We start from the raw sequence: 18,128 nt of genomic DNA, 5'->3' as shown, positions 1-18,128 counted from the left end.
AAAAGGTATTAAAGAGATTAAAGCACATACTTAGAGATTGGTGAGATACTATCTGTTGCTATTCCACAAGATTTTGCTGTTTTCCCTATAGGAATTCCTTGTTGTGAACACGGTCATATACTTTCTTTCAGATATTAAGACTGCAGAAAGATGTCTTCTCAACATCAGCAGTGCAAGCAGCCCTGCCAGCCACCACCAGTGTGCACACCAAAATGCCATGACCCTTGCCCACCTTGCAAGTGTCCAGACCCTTGCCCACCTTGCAAGTGTCCAGACCCTTGCTCACCTATAAAGTGCCCTGACCCATGCGTGCCTCAGCAGTGCAAGCAGAAATGCCCTCCTGGGGCACCTGTTCAACATTGCTAGCAGAAGTGGCCACCCAAGAGTATGTAAGAGCTTGAGCTTTTATCTGCATCTGGAAAGGATAAGGACAATCAGCTCAACTAGCTCCAGAGCTCCACTTTCCTCTTCTCTTCAAAGCCTATCATGGATACGGAAGAAGCTTCTCTACCCTTCAGCCTCAATATGCGAGTGGTGCTTCCTGACAGACAGAGGTTTCTTACCTGAGGGTGCTGTACTGCCCCCTCTGGGAGGTGCCCAAGAAAGCATCACACAGCCTCAGAAGGAAGACTAACAGCTCTCCTCCTGGGCACCCTCTGAGGATTCTCTCGCTGTCTTCTGTGTCGGTCGGTCACCTGGGCATGGGTTTCTACCAGCTGAGCAATTGTTACTTATCCTCCACTTCCTGAATAAAATACAGTTCTTTTGTGTGATGGGAAAATATTTTCTTTCTTTGCAAACCTGCTTTTAGCAATATCATATGATAATTTTGCTTGATTTCTATCCTTCTTTGATCCCGAGTTTCAGGCTTTCACAGTCAGTGTTATCTGAATTTTGAGTCGTATCAATGATTATTTCTATACAGTTAAAAACCCAGGTTATTTTCCTAATTCTTGCTTGATTGATTTGAGGAACAAGTTATTTAACTTCTTGGGATTTCAAATCCTTTAATAAACTCTGGTGGAAATCACATTGACAGTGCCAACTTGCTTAAGCATAAAAATTACATGAATGTGTGTCATTCATTTGGTACAATACCGAGCACATAATTGGCATTTGAGAGGTGGCCGATCATCATTGTCCCTGTCATCATCACCGGCACCACCACCAACACCGTCACCACCACCCCCAGGTGCTCCGAGCAGGGGAGTGGCTCTGACATACCTCGTAGAGCAAGCAAGGAGATTCTTAAACTCTATTACCCATTCATATTCTGTGTTGTTTTTCTTTTCCAATTTAACCGAATTTTTAATCTGACACCACAAAATAACCAGTTTGGGAAATTATTGGGATACGCTATAAACTTATAATAGTTCTGAAAACTTGGGTAGTACAAGAGAAAGGGAATTTAAAGGGACCTTACCAGACAAAGTGCTACCTGTTCTCCAAGTGTACAACGTGCTCTTCTTACTGCAAAACTCAACAACCACAGGGTCTTATTAAATTTTTTCACCTCGGAAATTACATACTTGATTGTTTTGACCCCACCTTTGAGATACACTGGGAATTACAATGTTTATCTTGATTTACAAAATGACTGTTGCTATGCAGCTTGTTTTCCAAGATGGTCCAGTAAGCTGTGAAAAGGGAGGTGTTCATTAAGCGTACCCCTTCTTGTGGTTAGAAGTAAAGGAGTCAAAGATGCCAGAACTGCAGAAGCAAACATATGCCCATGTTACTCTTCAACGCTCCTCAGACTATGACATGAGTGGAAAATCAACAGTGCTATTTGGGAGATGTCTCTACTGTAGCTACTGTTATTTGACCTGACATAGAAATTAGTTCTTTGAGGTGGATGCTCCTGTAACAAATCTTAAAATTGAGGCATTGGCTTATGGGTCTGGAGGTGGTTGGAAAGGAATCTGATACTGGAAGCCGTAAACGTGGTGCTCCATATTATTCAATAGCAAAATGTTTGCAGTAATGGCTGATCATGGTATCTTTAGAGGCAAAGCAATGGTTGCTCATTTGTTGATTTGCCCAGGGTATTTCAGGAGACGTATGTTCAGGAAAATCTTTCTGGTTGACAGGCCAGAAATGTAAAGAATGAAAAGAAAAATAATACAGTCCAGAAGTTCAAAACCTTGTTGAATTAGAAAACTCACCACTTGTAAGTCCTAAAGAGTAAGAGATGAGATTAGAAGTGGTTTTCAACTAGAAGTTCAATTTCAGTGGACTGTTACAACAGGGAAAAGAGACAGAAGTTGTCATCTTTCCACCTGTGTGCCAGGGAGCCTCATGGTTGCTGTATTATGTTAGGGGAAAAGGCAGTAATTTAATCAGGCCAGAAAATTCCTTCTACAAAAGGACCTAACTGAGATCTGTAGGACATAGAAATGATTGGGGGACTGAAATTATATCAGGTGCCTAATAAGTTTCTGAGGGAATTGAGAACTAAATTAACTATGGGCCAAAACGAAAAAGAATGATTTTTAAGATTACTAATGACATTCCTGCTCACCTTTCCCTAATTTCCAACTAGGAAATCAGATATGGTCAGTACAGGTGACTAAAAGGGTATATCCACTCTGAGGTGATTACCAGGACCCCAGAGAATACTGTATAAAGGAAGCTCTCTCAGAGAATAATATCAGATCCTGAGAGAGCCTAGGAGGAGAAGGAACACAGAGATGCTCAAACATTGTTACTCTGTTGTGTGATGCTTATTCCTTCTGCTTTCCCTCTGGGTTTATTGAGGAATAATTGACAAATGAAATTGTACATATTTACGGTGTATAATGTGATGACTTGACGTATGTGTACTTTATGCAGTGATTACCAACATCGGTCACTTAGCACATAGATCACTTCATCAGTAAAAATGAAATGTGTGTATGTCTCTCTGTTTTGTGTGTGTGCGTGTGTGTGTGTGTGATGAGAATGCTTATGGTCTAATTTCTCAGCAAGAGTCAAGTACACAACTGAGTGTTATTAGCTAGATCACCATGCTGTACTGTAGACTCTGAGAACTCATTCATTGTATGATTGCAGGCTTGTACCGTTGGCCCAAAACCTCCACCTTTGCCCAACCCCTGAGACCCTGCTGACCACCATTCTACTCTCTGTTGCTGTGACATCTGTTAGTTTGGAAACACATTCCTAAATAAACAATGGTGCAAAGAAGAAATAACGAATAAATAGAAAATAACTTGAGATGAACGAAAATGCAAAGAAAACATACAAGAACTTTGGGGATAAATGTAAGGCAGCACAAAGAGAGCAACCTATGCCTGGAGATATCTATATTACAAAAGATGATCTCAAATTAGTAACCTGATAGACATGTATGCATGTGTGTGGGTATATGAAAATTGAAAACTCGTAACACTAAATACAGCAACGTATAAGCAGTGAATATTTTTGGCCGTTTAATGGACATGATCACTTTTTAACAGCTTTGTGTTTTCCCCATTATATGTTCAACGATATACCTTTATTTATATAACAATGTATCATATTGTTAAAAAAATATATAGCAGTCAGTGAAGATGTGGCTGAGCTGCAAGGAAAGTTTACGACCGGGTCTTCTGGCACATGCCTTGCTGATGATTTTCACAGGTTTCAAGTGTCTCCTCCTCTACTCCTCATTCCCCTCTTCTTCCTGCTGTCCCGTTATAAAACCCCATTCCTAAGAAGCTTCCTGATTATTTGGCCAAGACAAGTTACTAGGCCAGTTCTTCCTTCTGACTGCAGGAAGAATTATGAAAGGACTATTACTAAATGCATGGGCGATATGTCAAAGTACCAAATTGGACGGTTAAGGGGTAGATATTGGCAGTGAAGATAATATGGCAGGTTGAGCGTTCTGGCACGTGAAGAAGAAGACAGAGAATAAACGGTGAACATTTTTTTTCAAATTTCTCTCTTCAAAGACCTAAAACATTGTTGGACTGAGTGGAAAAAAGCAAATATATCAGATGTGCCCTAAGTTCACATTTCATCCACATGTCAGACCTGTAGTGCTTTGCTTTTCTTTCCCCTCCCAGCGTCACTCTGAATCATTTATATGTGATGCTCTGAATCTGAAATGGTACCTTATATCTACTTTTGGTTTCACACAATTGAAACTTCGTATTCAATTATGGAATACAAGAGATTTATTTCCTGATAAAGGAATTTTAAGCGCAGGACAGCGGTCTAGGGAAGAGTTCGCGTAAGCTGAGATGGGATATCCTGATTCCATTAAACATCTGTTCCAACATTCTACAGTATCATAAAGCGAGATTTGCAACTCTATTCCTAAACCAGACCATGATCCCTCACCAACCATGATCCATCAAAACACTCTTCAGTGCCCATGGCGACAGCATAGAAAAGAGTAGTGTTCATATCCAGGATAGAAGGGAGGAACTTAGATAACCTGTTAACACCTAAATCACTGAAAAGTCAGAAATGAAGTCTTTGGTGGATGTGCTAAGGCAATGGTTCCTGAACTTCGGTTATTTGCTAATAGCTCATTATATTTGTCGTAATTCCACACCCCATGTGTCATATTACATTAATATGTTTGGCTTTAAATTCACTTCAAAATACCTTTGAAAATTTTTATTTTAATTGGCCATCGGTAATCATGTACATGAAATGACAGATGAAATATTCAAATTATATATTACAACCTGTAGGTACGTATATACATACAGAAATGTGTTACAGAAACTGGGACAGGGACAGAGAGAGAGAGATTAAAATGTCTGGAACACGCAAAATCTGCAGAGCTGAAACTCCTAGAAGTCCATCTGACAGAGGAATATTCTTTTACCTGAAGGAACGTCAGCCTTGTTCTATTCAGGCCATCATTGGATTGGATGAGAACTTCCCACGTTATAGAGGGCAACCGACTTAACTCAGGCTACTGATTTAAATAATACTCTCATCCAAAATCATCCTTACAGAAACACACAGAATAATGTTTGTCCAGTAAACGGGGGACCTGTGCCAGTGAATCTGACCCACAAATTAACCATCAAACCTTCCTTCCAGCACATTGACAAATTGTATGAAGAAAGTACAGCACGATATAGGTTTATTTGACACATGCTCCACCGTGACCTAAATGGAAAATGCAAAACATAGGTTTAAAATATAACAAAATTCTTATTAATGATTAAGAAGTTGTACATGAATGGCAATGAACTTCAGTGACTGCGTTTTTATTCAAGTGATTTCAACTTTCTCATGAATTTACCCTAGATTTGTTGGGAAACAATATGTGTTTAAATAATTCATAAGTATTAAATACATACAAAATTAGTTGCGTGAATGGCATTGCATAATACATTGGGTTTCCCAATAATTTTACAGCGACAGGAAGCCAGAAAACTTGAACAATCCTCTGAGATTTCTTCAAAAATTGAAGACATCCGAAGAGGTCAGTTGGAGAAATTGGATTGGAGCATGTGTTATGTCCCTTTGGGAGGTATGAGCAAAAAGCTTCATTTCTGTTGTAAGTCTTGGGTCTGAGCTGCCAGCTCATCTCAGTTATGGTAGGGGATGCTATGTGCCTAGTGGATTCCTTGTGGCAGGAAGTAAAACAGATTTATAAAGGTCACAGGCATCTGACTGCTGGATGTTCTTTATTTGAAGGAGCAAACAGTGAAAGGAGGACCGTAGTGGTCAACACTTTACTACACGTTTCCAAGTGTCAAGGTAGGGAATCATATGAGATGATCTGCAAATTTCCCTCAGACCATTTTCGAAGACGAAACGAGACTTTGTTTAGCAAGCCATGAATCAAACCGAAATGAATTGAAAGAAAGACTTGAGGTAAAGTGACATGTGTCACCAGGTAGCGAGGCCCATTTCAACCCAGTATGTACAACAAACTTGCCACCAGATCAAGTGCAACTAGGCCGGCAGTTTTGGAGTCAAGGATGGTGAAAGATACGAAAGGGTCATCCTCCCCAGTCAAGGAATGGAACTTTTGACTCCAAGTTAGAGGACACTCCAAGTGCTCCCACTGCCTTAAACGACTGAAACTGAGAGCTAAGGCAGGGACTCTGTGAGTCATGAGAACATAATCCAGTGAGGAGATCCGGGATCAGGATATTTCCTGTTTTCAGAGTCCCTGCCAAGCCAGTTATGGATGGATTTGCATTTGGGTTGGGAAATGATTGGACCAGACCAAGTTTGGTAGTTCCGCTTCCCCCTGGGTGGGGCAGTAAGCGCCAATAAATAGGTCCTCTGCTGCACGACAGCTATCCTCCTGCCACTCGAGTTCTGATTGACTTTGGAGAACCTGGTGAGTCTTATTCTTCATTTCAACTTTGTTCATGGACACCCAAATGTTGAGTTTAGGCTGGACTCAGCAAGATTGATGGGTCCAAAATTATGATCATGGGTATAATGCTACTTAGTGGATGAGAACTTGGAATCTGGGCACAATGTTGTATTGTATTTACTAGATTACTGATACCTAGTTTGAATTCCTCTATTGAAAAAGAAATTAACAGGAAATATTGACATGAAGGGATAAAGAGCAAAGTATTTACCTTCTTCTATGCCTTTTTCTCTTGGACCTCTGCTGTGATTTCAGAGGCATTTATCTTAGAAGGTGTGAGACCCTTACACTCATCCTGATTGCCCTCTGCGCTGGATATAAGTCATCCTGTTGGGACGTCATGAGAGGAAATGTTGATACAAATTGCTTGTGAGCTTGCCCATGTTTTTAGAACATGTGAGGGGCTTTTCTGAAGATGTCGTTTTCATTAAAAACAAAAAAGGAAAGAAAGAAAGAAAGAAACCAAAAGAGAAAACATTGCATGTTTCTTCAAAACAAAGATATTTTCTTTAGAAAAGCTGTATGAGAAAAGGGAAGGTTTTCTCTGGGCTGATGTAACGATTTTCTGAAGAGCAAGAGAGAAGTCAGTAATTCATTAAAAAGTATTAAACAGATTAAAGCACATACTTAGAGATTGGTGAGATACTATCTGTTGTTATTCCACAAGATTTTGCTGTTTTCTCTATAGGAATTCCTTGTTGTGAACACGGTCATATACTTTCTTTCAGATATTAAGACTGCAGAAAGATGTCTTCTCAACATCAGCAGTGCAAGCAGCCCTGCCAGCCACCACCAGTGTGCACACAGAAATGCCATGACCCTTGCCCACCTTGCAAGTGTCCAGACCCTTGCCCACCTTGCAAGTGTCCAGACCCTTGCCCACCTATAAAGTGCCCTGACCCATGCGTGCCTCAGCAGTGCAAGCAGAAATGCCCTCCTGGGGCACCTGTTCAACATTGCTAGCAGAAGTGGCCACCCAAGAGTATGTAAGAGCTTGAGCTTTTATCTGCATCTGGAAAGGATAAGGACAATCAGCTCAACTAGTTCCAGAGCTCCACCTTCCTCTTCTCTTCAAAGCCTATCATGGATACGGAAGAAGCTTCTCCACCCTTCAGCCTCAATATGCGAGTGCTGCTTCCTGACAGACAGAGGTTGCTTACCTGTGAGTGCTGTACTGCTTCCATCTAGGAGGTGCCCAAGAAAGCATCGCAGAGCCTCAGAAGGAAGAGCAGCCGCTCTCCTCCTGGGCGCCCTCTGAGGATTCTCTCGCTGTCTTCTGTGTCGGTCGGTCACCTGGGCATGGGTTTCTACCAGCTGAGCAATTGTTACTTATCCTCCACGTCCTGAATAAAATACAGTTCTTTTGTGAGATGGGAAAATATTTTCTTTCTTTGCATACCTGCTTTTAGCAATATCATATGATAATTTTGCTTGATTTCTATCCTTCTTTGATCCCGAGTTTCAGGCTTTCACAGTCAGTGTTATCTGAATTTGGAGTCGTATCAATGATTATTTCTATACAGTTAAAAATCCAGGTTATTTTCCTAATTATTGCTTGACTCATTTAAGGAACACGTTTTGTAACTTCTTGGGATTTCAAATCCTTTAATAAACTCTGGGGAAAATCACATATACAGTGCCCACTTGCTTAGCCATAAAAATTACATGAACGTGTGTCATTTAGTTGGCACAATGCCGAGCATGTAATTGGCATTTGAGAGGTGGCAGATCATCATTGTCCCTGTCGTCATCACCGTCACCACCACCAACACCGTCACCACCACCCCCAGGTGCTCCAAGCAGGGGAGTGGCTCTGACATACCTAGTAGAGCAAGCAAGGATATTCTTTAAACTCTATTATCCATTCATATTCTGTGTTGATTTTCTTTACCAGTTTAACTGAATTTTTAATCTGACCCCACAAAATAACCAGTTTGGGAAATTATTGGGATACTCTGTATAAAATTATAATAGTTCTGAAAACATGGGTAGTACAAAAGAAAGGGAATTTAAAGGGACCTTACCAGGCAAAGTGCTACCTCTTCCCCATTTGTACAACGTGCTCTTCTTATTGTAAAACTCAACAACCGCAGGGTCTTACTATGTTTTTTCACCTCGGAAATTACATTCTTCATTATTTTGACCCCACATTTGAGATACACAGGGGATTCCAATGTTTATCTTGATTTACAAAATGACTGTTACTATGCCGCTTGTTTTCCAAGTGCTTAGCTTACTGGTCCAGTAAGCTGTGAAAAGGGATGTGTTCATTAAGCATATCCCTTCTTGTGGTTAGAAGTAAAGGAGTCAAAGATGCCAGAACTGCAGAAGCAAACAAAAGCCCATGTTACTGTTCAACGCTCACCAGACCGTGTCATGAGTGAAAAATCAACACTGCTATTTGGGAGTTGTCTCTACTGTAGCTACTGTTATTTGACCTGACATAGAAATTAGTTCTTTGAGGTGGGATGCTCCTGTAACAAATCTTAAAAAAATTGTGGCATTGGCTTATGTGTCCGGAGGTGGTTGGAAAGGAATCTGAAATTGGAAGCCGTAAATGTGGTGCTACATGTTATTCAATAGCAAAATGTTTGAAGTAATGGTTGTCCATGGTATCTTTAGAGGCAAAGCAATGGTTGCTCACTTGTTGATTTGCCCAGGGTATTTCAGGAGATGTATGTTCAGGAAAATCTTTCTGGTTGACAGGCCAGAAATGTAAAGAATGAAAAGAAAAATAATACAGTCCAGAAGTTCAAAACCTTGTTGAATTAGAAAACTCACCGCTTGTAAGTCCTAAAGAGTAAGAGATGCGATTAGAAGTGGTTTTCAACTAGAAGTTCAATTTCAGTGGACTGTTACAACAGGGAAAGTAGACAGAAGTTGTCTTCTTTCCACACGTGTGCCAGGGAGCCTCATGGTTGCTGTATTATGTTAGGGGAAAAAGCAGTCATTTAATCAGGCCAGAAAATTCCTTCTACAAAAGGACCTAACTGAGATCTGTAGGACATAGAAATGATTGGGGGACTGAAATTATATCAGGTGCCTAATAAGTTTCTGAGGGAATTGAGAACTAAATTAACTATGGGCCAAAACGAAAAAGAATGATTTTTAAGATTACTAACGACATTCCCGTGCACCGTTCCCTAATTTCCAACTAGGAAATCAGATATGGTCAGTACAGGTGACTAAAAGGGAATATCCACTCTGAGGTGACTACAAGGACCCCAGAGAATGATGGATAAAGGAAGCTCTCTCAGAGAATAGTATCAGATCCTGAGAGAGCCAAGGAGGAGAAGGAACACAGAGATGCTCAAACATTGTTACTCCGTTGTATGATACTTATTCCTTCATGCTTTCCCTCTGGGATTATTGAGGAATAATTAACAAACGAAATTGTACATATTTACTGTGTATAATGTGATGACTTGACATATATGTACTTTATGCAGTCATTACCATCATCGGTCACTTAGAACATAAATCACTTCATCAGTAACAATGTAATGTGTGTATGTCTCCCTGTTTCTGTGTGTGTGTGTGTGTGTGTGTGTGTGTGTGTGTGTGTGTGTGTGTCTTTGTATGTGTGTGTGTGATGAGAATGCTTATGGTCTAATTTCCCAGCAAGATTCAACTACACAAGTGAGTGCTATTACCTAGATCACCATGCTCTACTGTAGACTCTGAGAACTCATTCATTGTATGATTGCAGGCTTGTACCCGTGGCCAAACATCCGACCTTTCCCCGACCCCTCAGACCCTGCTGACCACCATTCTACTCTCTGTTGCTCTGACATCTGTTAGTTTGGAAACACATTCCAAAATGAACAATGGTACGAAGGAGAAATAAGAAATAAATAGAAAATAACCTGAGATGAACGAAAATGAAAAGAAAACATACAAGAACATTCGGGATAAATGTAATGCAGCACAAACAGAGCAACATATGCCTAGAGATATCTATATTACAAAAGATGATCTCAAATCAGTAGCCTGATAGACATGGATGCATGTGTGTGGGTTTATGAAAATTGAAAACTCGTAACACTAAATACAGCAAAGTATCAGCAGTGATTGTTTTTGGCCGTTTAATACACATGCTCATTTTTTAACAGCTTTATGTTTTCCGCATTGTATATTAAATGGTATACCTTCATTTTAATAACAACGTATCATATTGTTAAAAATATATATAGGAGTCAGTGAAGATGTGGCTGAGCTGCAAGCAAAGTTTACGACCTGGTCTTCTGGCACATGCCTAGCTGATGACTTTCACACGATTCAAGTGTCTCCTCTTTCTCCTCTTCTACTCCTCATTTCCCTCTTCCTCCTGCTGTCCCATTATAAAACCCCATTCCTAAGAAGCTTCCTGATTATTCGGCCAAGACAAGTTACTAGGCCAGTTCTTCCTTCTGACTGCAGGAAGAATTATGAAAGGACTATTACTAAATGCATGGGCGATATGTCAAAGTACCAAATTGGACGGTTAAGGGGTAGATATTGGCAGTGAAGATAATATGGCAGGTTGAGTGTTCTGGCACGTGAAGAAGAAGACAGAGAATAAACGGTGAACATTTTTTTCAAATTTCTCTCTTCAAAGACCTAAAACATTGTTGGACTGAGTGGAAAAAAGCAAATATATCAGATGTGCCCTAAGTTCACATTTCATCCACACGTCAGACCTGTAGTGCTTTGCTTATCTTTGCCCTCCCAGCGTCACTCTGAATCATTTATATGTGATGCTCTGAATCTGAAATGGTACCTTATATCTAGTTTTGGTTTCACACAATTGAAACTTCGTATTCAATTATGGAATACAAGAGATTTATTTCCTGATAAAGGAATTTTAAGCGCAGGACAGCGGTCTAGGGAAGAGTTCACGTAAGTTGAGATGGGATATCGTGATTCCATTAAACATCTGTTCCAACATTCTACAGTATCATAAAGCGAGATTTGCAACTCTATTCCTAAACCAGACAGGGCCCTCACCAACCATGATCCATCAAAACACTCTTCAGTGCCCATGGCGACAGCATAGAAAAGAGTAGTGTTCATATACAGGATAGAAGGGAGGAACTTAGAAAACCTGTTAACATCTAAATCACTGAATAGGCAGAAATGAAGTCTTTGGTAGATGTGCTACGGCAATGGTTCCTGAACTTCGGTTATTTGCTAATAGCTCATTATATTTGTCATAATTCCACACCCCATGTGTCATATTACATTAATATGTTTGGCTTTAAATTCACTTCAAAATACCTTTGAAAATTTTTATTTTAATTGGCCATAGGTAGTCATGTACATGAAATGACAGATGAAATATTCAAATTATATATTACAACCTGTAGGTACGTATATACATACAGAAATATGTTACAGAAACTGGGACAAGGACAGAGAGAGAGAGATTAAAATGTCTGGAACACGCAAAATCTGCAGAGCTGAAACTGCTAGAAGTCCATCTGACAGAGGAATATTCTTTTACCTGAGGGAACGTCAGCCTTGTTCTATTCAGGCCGTCATTGGATTGTATGAGAACTTCCCACGTTATACAGGGCAACCGACTTAACTCAGGCTACTGATTTAAATAATACTCTCATCCAAAATCATCCTTACAGAAACACACAGAATAATGTTTGTCCAGTAAACGGGGGACCTGTGCCAGTGAATCTGACCCATAAATTAACCATCAAACCTTCCTTCCAGCACATTGACAAATTGTATGAAGAAAGTACAGCACGATATAGGTTTATTTGACACGTGCTCCACCGTGCCCTAAATGGAAAATGCAAAACATAGGTTTAAAATATAACAAAATTCGTATTAATGATTAAGAAGTTGTACATGAATGGCAATGAACTTCAGTGACTGCATTTTTAATCAAGTGATTTCAACTTTCTCATGAATTTACCCTAGATTTGATGGGAAACAATATGTGTTTAAATAATTCATAAGTATTAAATACATACAAAATTAGTTGCGTGAATGGCATTGCATAATACATTGGGTTTCCCAATAATTTTACAGCGACAGGAAGCCAGAAAACTTGAACAATCCTCTGAGATTTCTTCAAAAATTGAAGACATCCGAAGAGGTCAGTTGGAGAAATTGGATTGGAGCATGTGTTATGTCCCTTTGGGAGGTATGAGCAAAAAGCTTCATTTCTGTTGTAAGTCTTGGGTCTGAGCTGCCAGCTCATCTCAGTTATGGTAGGGGATGCTATGTGCCTAGTGGATTCCTTGTGGCAGGAAGTAAAACAGATTTATAAAGGTCACAGGCATCTGACTGCTGGATGTTCTTTATTTGAAGGAGCAAACAGTGAAAGGAGGACCGTAGTGGTCAACACTTTACTACACGTTTCCAAGTGTCAAGGTAGGGAATCATATGAGATGATCTGCAAATTTCCCTCAGACCATTTTCGAAGACGAAACGAGACTTTGTTTAGCAAGCCATGAATCAAACCGAAATGAATTGAAAGAAAGACTTGAGGTAAAGTGACATGTGTCACCAGGTAGCGAGGCCCATTTCAACCCAGTATGTACAACAAACTTGCCACCAGATCAAGTGCAACTAGGCAGGCAGTTTTAGAGTCAAGGATGGTGAAAGATACGAAAGGGTCATCCTCCCCAGTCAAGGAATGGAACTTTTGACTCCAAGTTAGAGGACACTCCAAGTGCTCCCACTGCCTTAAACGACTGAAACTGAGAGCTAAGGCAGGGACTCTGTGAGTCATGAGAACATAATCCAGTGAGGAGATCCGGGATCAGGATATTTCCTGTTTTCAGAGTCCCTGCCAAGCCAGTTATGGATGGATTTGCATTTGGGTTGGGAAATGATTGGACCAGACCAAGTTTGGTAGTTCCGCTTCCCCCTGGGTGGGGCAGTAAGCGCCAATAAATAGGTCCTCTGCTGCACGACAGCTATCCTCCTGCCACTCGAGTTCTGATTGACTTTGGAGAACCTGGTGAGTCTTATTCTTCATTTCAACTTTGTTCATGGACACCCAAATGTTGAGTTTATGCTAGACTCAGCAAGCTTGATGGGTCCAAAATTATGATCATGGGTATAATGCTACTTAGTGGATGAGAACTTGGAATCTGGGCACAATGTTGTATTGTATTTACTAGATTACTGATACCTAGTTTGAATTCCTCTATTGAAAAAGAAATTAACAGGAAATATTGACATGAAGGGATAAAGAGCAAAGTATTTACCTTCTTCTATGCCTTTCTCTTGGACCTCTGCTGTGATTTCAGAGGCATTTATCTTAGAAGGTGTGAGACCCTTACACTCATCCTGATTGCCCTCTGCTCTGGATATAAGTCATCCTGTCGGGACATCATGAGAGGAAATGTTGATACAAATGGCTTGTGAGCTTGCCCATGATTTTAGAACATGTGAGGGCCTTTTCTGAAGATGTCGTTTTCATTAAAAAGAAAAAAGGAAAGAAGGAAAGAAAGAAAGAAAGAAACCAAAAGAGAAAACATTGCATGTTTCTTCAAAACAAAGATATTTTCTTTAGAAAAGCTGTATGAGAAAAGGGAAGGTTTTCTCTGGGCTGATGTAACGATTTTCTGAAGAGTGAGAGAGAAGTCAGAAATTCATTAAAAAGTATTTAACAGATTAAAGCACATACTTAGAGATTGGTGAGATACTATCTGTTGTTATTCCACAAGATTTTGCTGTTTTCTCTATAGGAATTCCTTGTTGTGACCACGGTCATATACTTTCTTTCAGATATTAAGACTCCAGAAAGATGTCTTCTCAACATCAGCAGTGCAAGCAGCCCTGCCAGCCACCACCAGTGTGCACACAAAAATGCCATGACCCTTGCCCACCTTGCAAGTGTCCAGACCCTTGCCCACCTTGCAAGTGTCCAGACCCTTGCCCACCTTGCAAGTGTCCAGACCCTTGCCCACCTATAAAGTGCCCTGACCCATGCGTGCCTCAGCAGTGCAAGCAGAAATGCCCTCCTGGGGCACCTGTTCAACATTGCTAGCAGAAGTGGCCACCCAAGAGTATGTAAGAGCTTGAGCTTTTATCTGCATCTGGAAAGGATAAGGACAATGGACTCAACTAGTTCCAGAGCTCCACCATCCTCTTCTCTTCAAAGCCTATCATGGATACGGAAGAAGCTTCTCCACCTTTCAGCCTCAATATGCGAGTGGTGCTTCCTGACAGACAGAGGTTTCTTACCTGCGGGTGCTGTACTGCTTCCCTCTGGGAGGTGCCCAAGAAAGCATCGCAGAGCCTCTGAAGGAAGAGCAGCCGCTCTCCTCCTGGGCGCCCTCTGAGGATTCTCTCGCTGTCTTCTGTGTCGGTCGGTCACCTGGGCATGGGTTTCTACCAGCTGAGCAATTGTTACTTATCCTCCACGTCCTGAATAAAATACAGTTCTTTTGTGAGATGGGAAAATATTTTCTTTCTTTGCAAACCTGCTTTTAGCAATATCATATGATAATTTTGCTTGATTTCTATCCTTCTTTGATCCCGAGTTTCAGGCTTTCACAGTCAGTGTTATCTGAATTTTGAGTCGTATCAATGATTATTTCTATACAGTTAAAAATCCAGGTTATTTTCCTAATTATTGCTTGACTCATTTAAAGAACAAGTTTTGTAACTTCTTGGGATTTCAAATCCTTTAATAAACTCTGGGGAAAATCACATATACAGTGCCCACTTGCTTAGCCATAAAAATTACATGAACGTGTGTCATTTAGTTGGCACAATGCCGAGCATGTAACTGGCATTTGAGAGGTGGCAGATCATCATTGTCCCTGTCATCATCACCGTCACCACCGCCAACACCGTCACCACCACCCCCAGGTGCTCCAAGCAGGGGAGTGGCTCTGACATACCTAGTAGAGCAAGCAAGGATATTCTTTAAACTTTATGATCCATTCATATTCTGTGTTGATGTTCTTTACCAGTTTAACTGAATTTTTAATCTGACCCCACAAAATAACCAGTTTGGGAAATTATTGGGACACTCTGTATAAAATTATAATAGTTCTGAAAACATGGGTAGTACAAAAGAAAGGGAATTTAAAGGGACCTTACCAGACAAAGTGCTACCTCTTCCCCATTTGTACAACGTGCTCTTCTTATTGCAAAACTCAACAACCGCAGGGTCTTACTATGTTTTTTCACCTCGGAAATTACATTCTTCATTATTTTGACCCCACATTTGAGATACACAGGGGATTCCAATGTTTATCTTGATTTACAAAATGACTGTTACTATGCCGCTTGTTTTCCAAGTGCTTAGCTTACTGGTCCAGTAAGCTGTGAAAAGGGATGTGTTCATTAAGCATATCCCTTCTTGTGGTTAGAAGTAAAGGAGTCAAAGATGCCAGAACTGCAGAAGCAAACAAATGCCCATGTTACTGTTCAACGCTCACCAGACCGTGTCATGAGTGAAAAATCAACACTGCTATTTGGGAGTTGTCTCTACTGTAGCTACTGTTATTTGACCTGACATAGAAATTAGTTCTTTGAGGTGGGGTGCTCCTGTAACAAATCTTAAAATAATTGTGGCATTGGCTCATGTGTCTGGAGGTGGTTGGAAAGGAATCTGATATTGGAAGCCGTAAATGTGGTGCTACATGTTATTCAAAGGCAAAACGTTTGAAGTAATGGTTGTCCATGGTATCTTTAGAGGCAAAGCAATGGTTGCTCACTTGCTGATTTGCCCAGGGTATTTCAGGAGATGTATGTTCAGGAAAATCTTTCTGGTTGACAGGCCAGAAATGTAAAGAATGAAAAGAAAAATAATACAGTCCAGAAGTTCAAAACCTTGTTGAATTAGAAAACTCACCGCTTGTAAGTCCTAAAGAGTAAGAGATGCGATTAGAAGTGGTTTTCAACTAGAAGTTCAATTTCAGTGGACTGTTACAACAGGGAAAGTAGACAGAAGTTGTCTTCTTTCCACACGTGTGCCAGGGAGCCTCATGGTTGCTGTATTATGTTAGGGGAAAAAGCAGTCATTTAATCAGGCCAGAAAATTCCTTCTACAAAAGGACCTAACTGAGATCTGTAGGACATAGAAATGATTGGGGGACTGAAATTATATCAGGTGCCTAATAAGTTTCTGAGGGAATTGAGAACTAAATTAACTATGGGCCAAAACGAAAAAGAATGATTTTTAAGATTACTAACGACATTCCCGCGCACCTTTCCCTAATTTCCAACTAGGAAATCAGATATGGTCAGTACAGGTGACTAAAAGGGAATATCCACTCTGAGGTGACTACAAGGACCCCAGAGAATGATGGATAAAGGAAGCTCTCTCAGAGAATAGTATCAGATCCTGAGAGAGCCAAGGAGGAGAAGGAACACAGAGATGCTCAAACATTGTTACTCCGTTGTATGATACTTATTCTTCATGCTTTCCCTCTGGGATTATTGAGGAATAATTAACAAACGAAATTGTACATATTTACTGTGTATAATGTGATGACTTGACATATATGTACTTTATGCAGTCATTACCATCATCGGTCATTTAGAACATAAATCACTTCATCAGTAACAATGTAATGTGTGTATGTCTCCCTGTTTCTGTGTGTGTGTGTGTGTGTGTGTGTGTGTGTGATGAGAATGCTTATGGTCTAATTTCCCAGCAAGATTCAACTACACAAGTGAGTGCTATTACCTAGATCACCATGCTCTACTGTAGACTCTGAGAACTCATTCATTGTATGATTGCAGGCTTGTACCCGTGGCCAAACATCCGACCTTTCCCCGACCCCTCAGACCCTGCTGACCACCATTCTACTCTCTGTTGCTCTGACATCTGTTAGTTTGGAAACACATTCCAAAATGAACAATGGTACGAAGGAGAAATAAGAAATAAATAGAAAATAACCTGAGATGAACGAAAATGAAAAGAAAACATACAAGAACATTCGGGATAAATGTAATGCAGCACAAACAGAGCAACATATGCCTAGAGATATCTATATTACAAAAGATGATCTCAAATCAGTAGCCTGATAGACATGGATGCATGTGTGTGGGTTTATGAAAATTGAAAACTCGTAACACTAAATACAGCAAAGTATCAGCAGTGATTGTTTTTGGCCGTTTAATACACATGCTCATTTTTTAACAGCTTTATGTTTTCCGCATTGTATATTAAATGGTATACCTTCATTTTAATAACAACGTATCATATTGTTAAAAATATATATAGGAGTCAGTGAAGATGTGGCTGAGCTGCAAGCAAAGTTTACGACCTGGTCTTCTGGCACATGCCTAGCTGATGACTTTCACACGATTCAAGTGTCTCCTCTTTCTCCTCCTCTACTCCTCATTTCCCTCTTCCTCCTGCTGTCCCATTATAAAACCCCATTCCTAAGAAGCTTCCTGATTATTCGGCCAAGACAAGTTACTAGGCCAGTTCTTCCTTCTGACTGCAGGAAGAATTATGAAAGGACTATTACTAAATGCATGGGCGATATGTCAAAGTACCAAATTGGACGGTTAAGGGGTAGATATTGGCAGTGAAGATAATATGGCAGGTTGAGTGTTCTGGCACGTGAAGAAGAAGACAGAGAATAAACGGTGAACATTTTTTTCAAATTTCTCTCTTCAAAGACCTAAAACATTGTTGGACTGAGTGGAAAAAAGCAAATATATCAGATGTGCCCTAAGTTCACATTTCATCCACATGTCAGACCTGTAGTGCTTTGCTTATCTTTCCCCTCCCAGCGTCACTCTGAATCATTTATATGTGATGCTCTGAATCTGAAATGGTACCTTATATCTAGTTTTGGTTTCACACAATTGAAAC

At 40.3% G+C, this 18,128-nt stretch overlaps 3 long non-coding RNA genes across 5 annotated transcripts in view; 2 read left to right on the top strand and 1 right to left on the bottom strand.

Moving 5' to 3' along the window:
- The window catches only part of LOC125962139 (uncharacterized), a 28,721-nt gene extending 27,769 nt beyond the window's left edge, over positions 1–952 (top strand). The window contains exon 3 of the long non-coding RNA XR_007473614.1: positions 938–952. This is a non-coding gene — a long non-coding RNA (uncharacterized LOC125962139). The remainder of the gene's footprint in view (positions 1–937) is intronic.
- On the bottom strand, positions 168–14,301 carry LOC125962150 (uncharacterized). Its single transcript, XR_007473635.1, has 2 exons — positions 14,227–14,301; positions 168–259 (listed from the first exon to the last, which is right to left on the bottom strand). It is a non-coding gene; the product is annotated as an uncharacterized LOC125962150 (long non-coding RNA).
- LOC125962142 (uncharacterized) overlaps positions 7,194–18,128 on the top strand; it is a 28,723-nt gene continuing 17,788 nt past the window's right edge. The window contains exons 1-2 of one of the 3 annotated variants that reach the window (XR_007473618.1): positions 7,194–7,488; positions 14,522–14,739. This is a non-coding gene — a long non-coding RNA (uncharacterized LOC125962142). Of the gene's footprint in view, positions 7,489–14,521; positions 14,740–18,128 lie in introns of those variants that run through there. The other 2 variants (XR_007473617.1, XR_007473619.1) reach the window with 2 other exon arrangements.

This window comes from Orcinus orca, chromosome 1 (assembly GCF_937001465.1).
Source record: "Orcinus orca chromosome 1, mOrcOrc1.1, whole genome shotgun sequence".
NCBI lineage: Eukaryota > Metazoa > Chordata > Mammalia > Artiodactyla > Delphinidae > Orcinus > Orcinus orca.
Note: the sequence above shows the minus strand (reverse complement) of the source record. Positions and strands in the feature narration are given on the sequence as shown.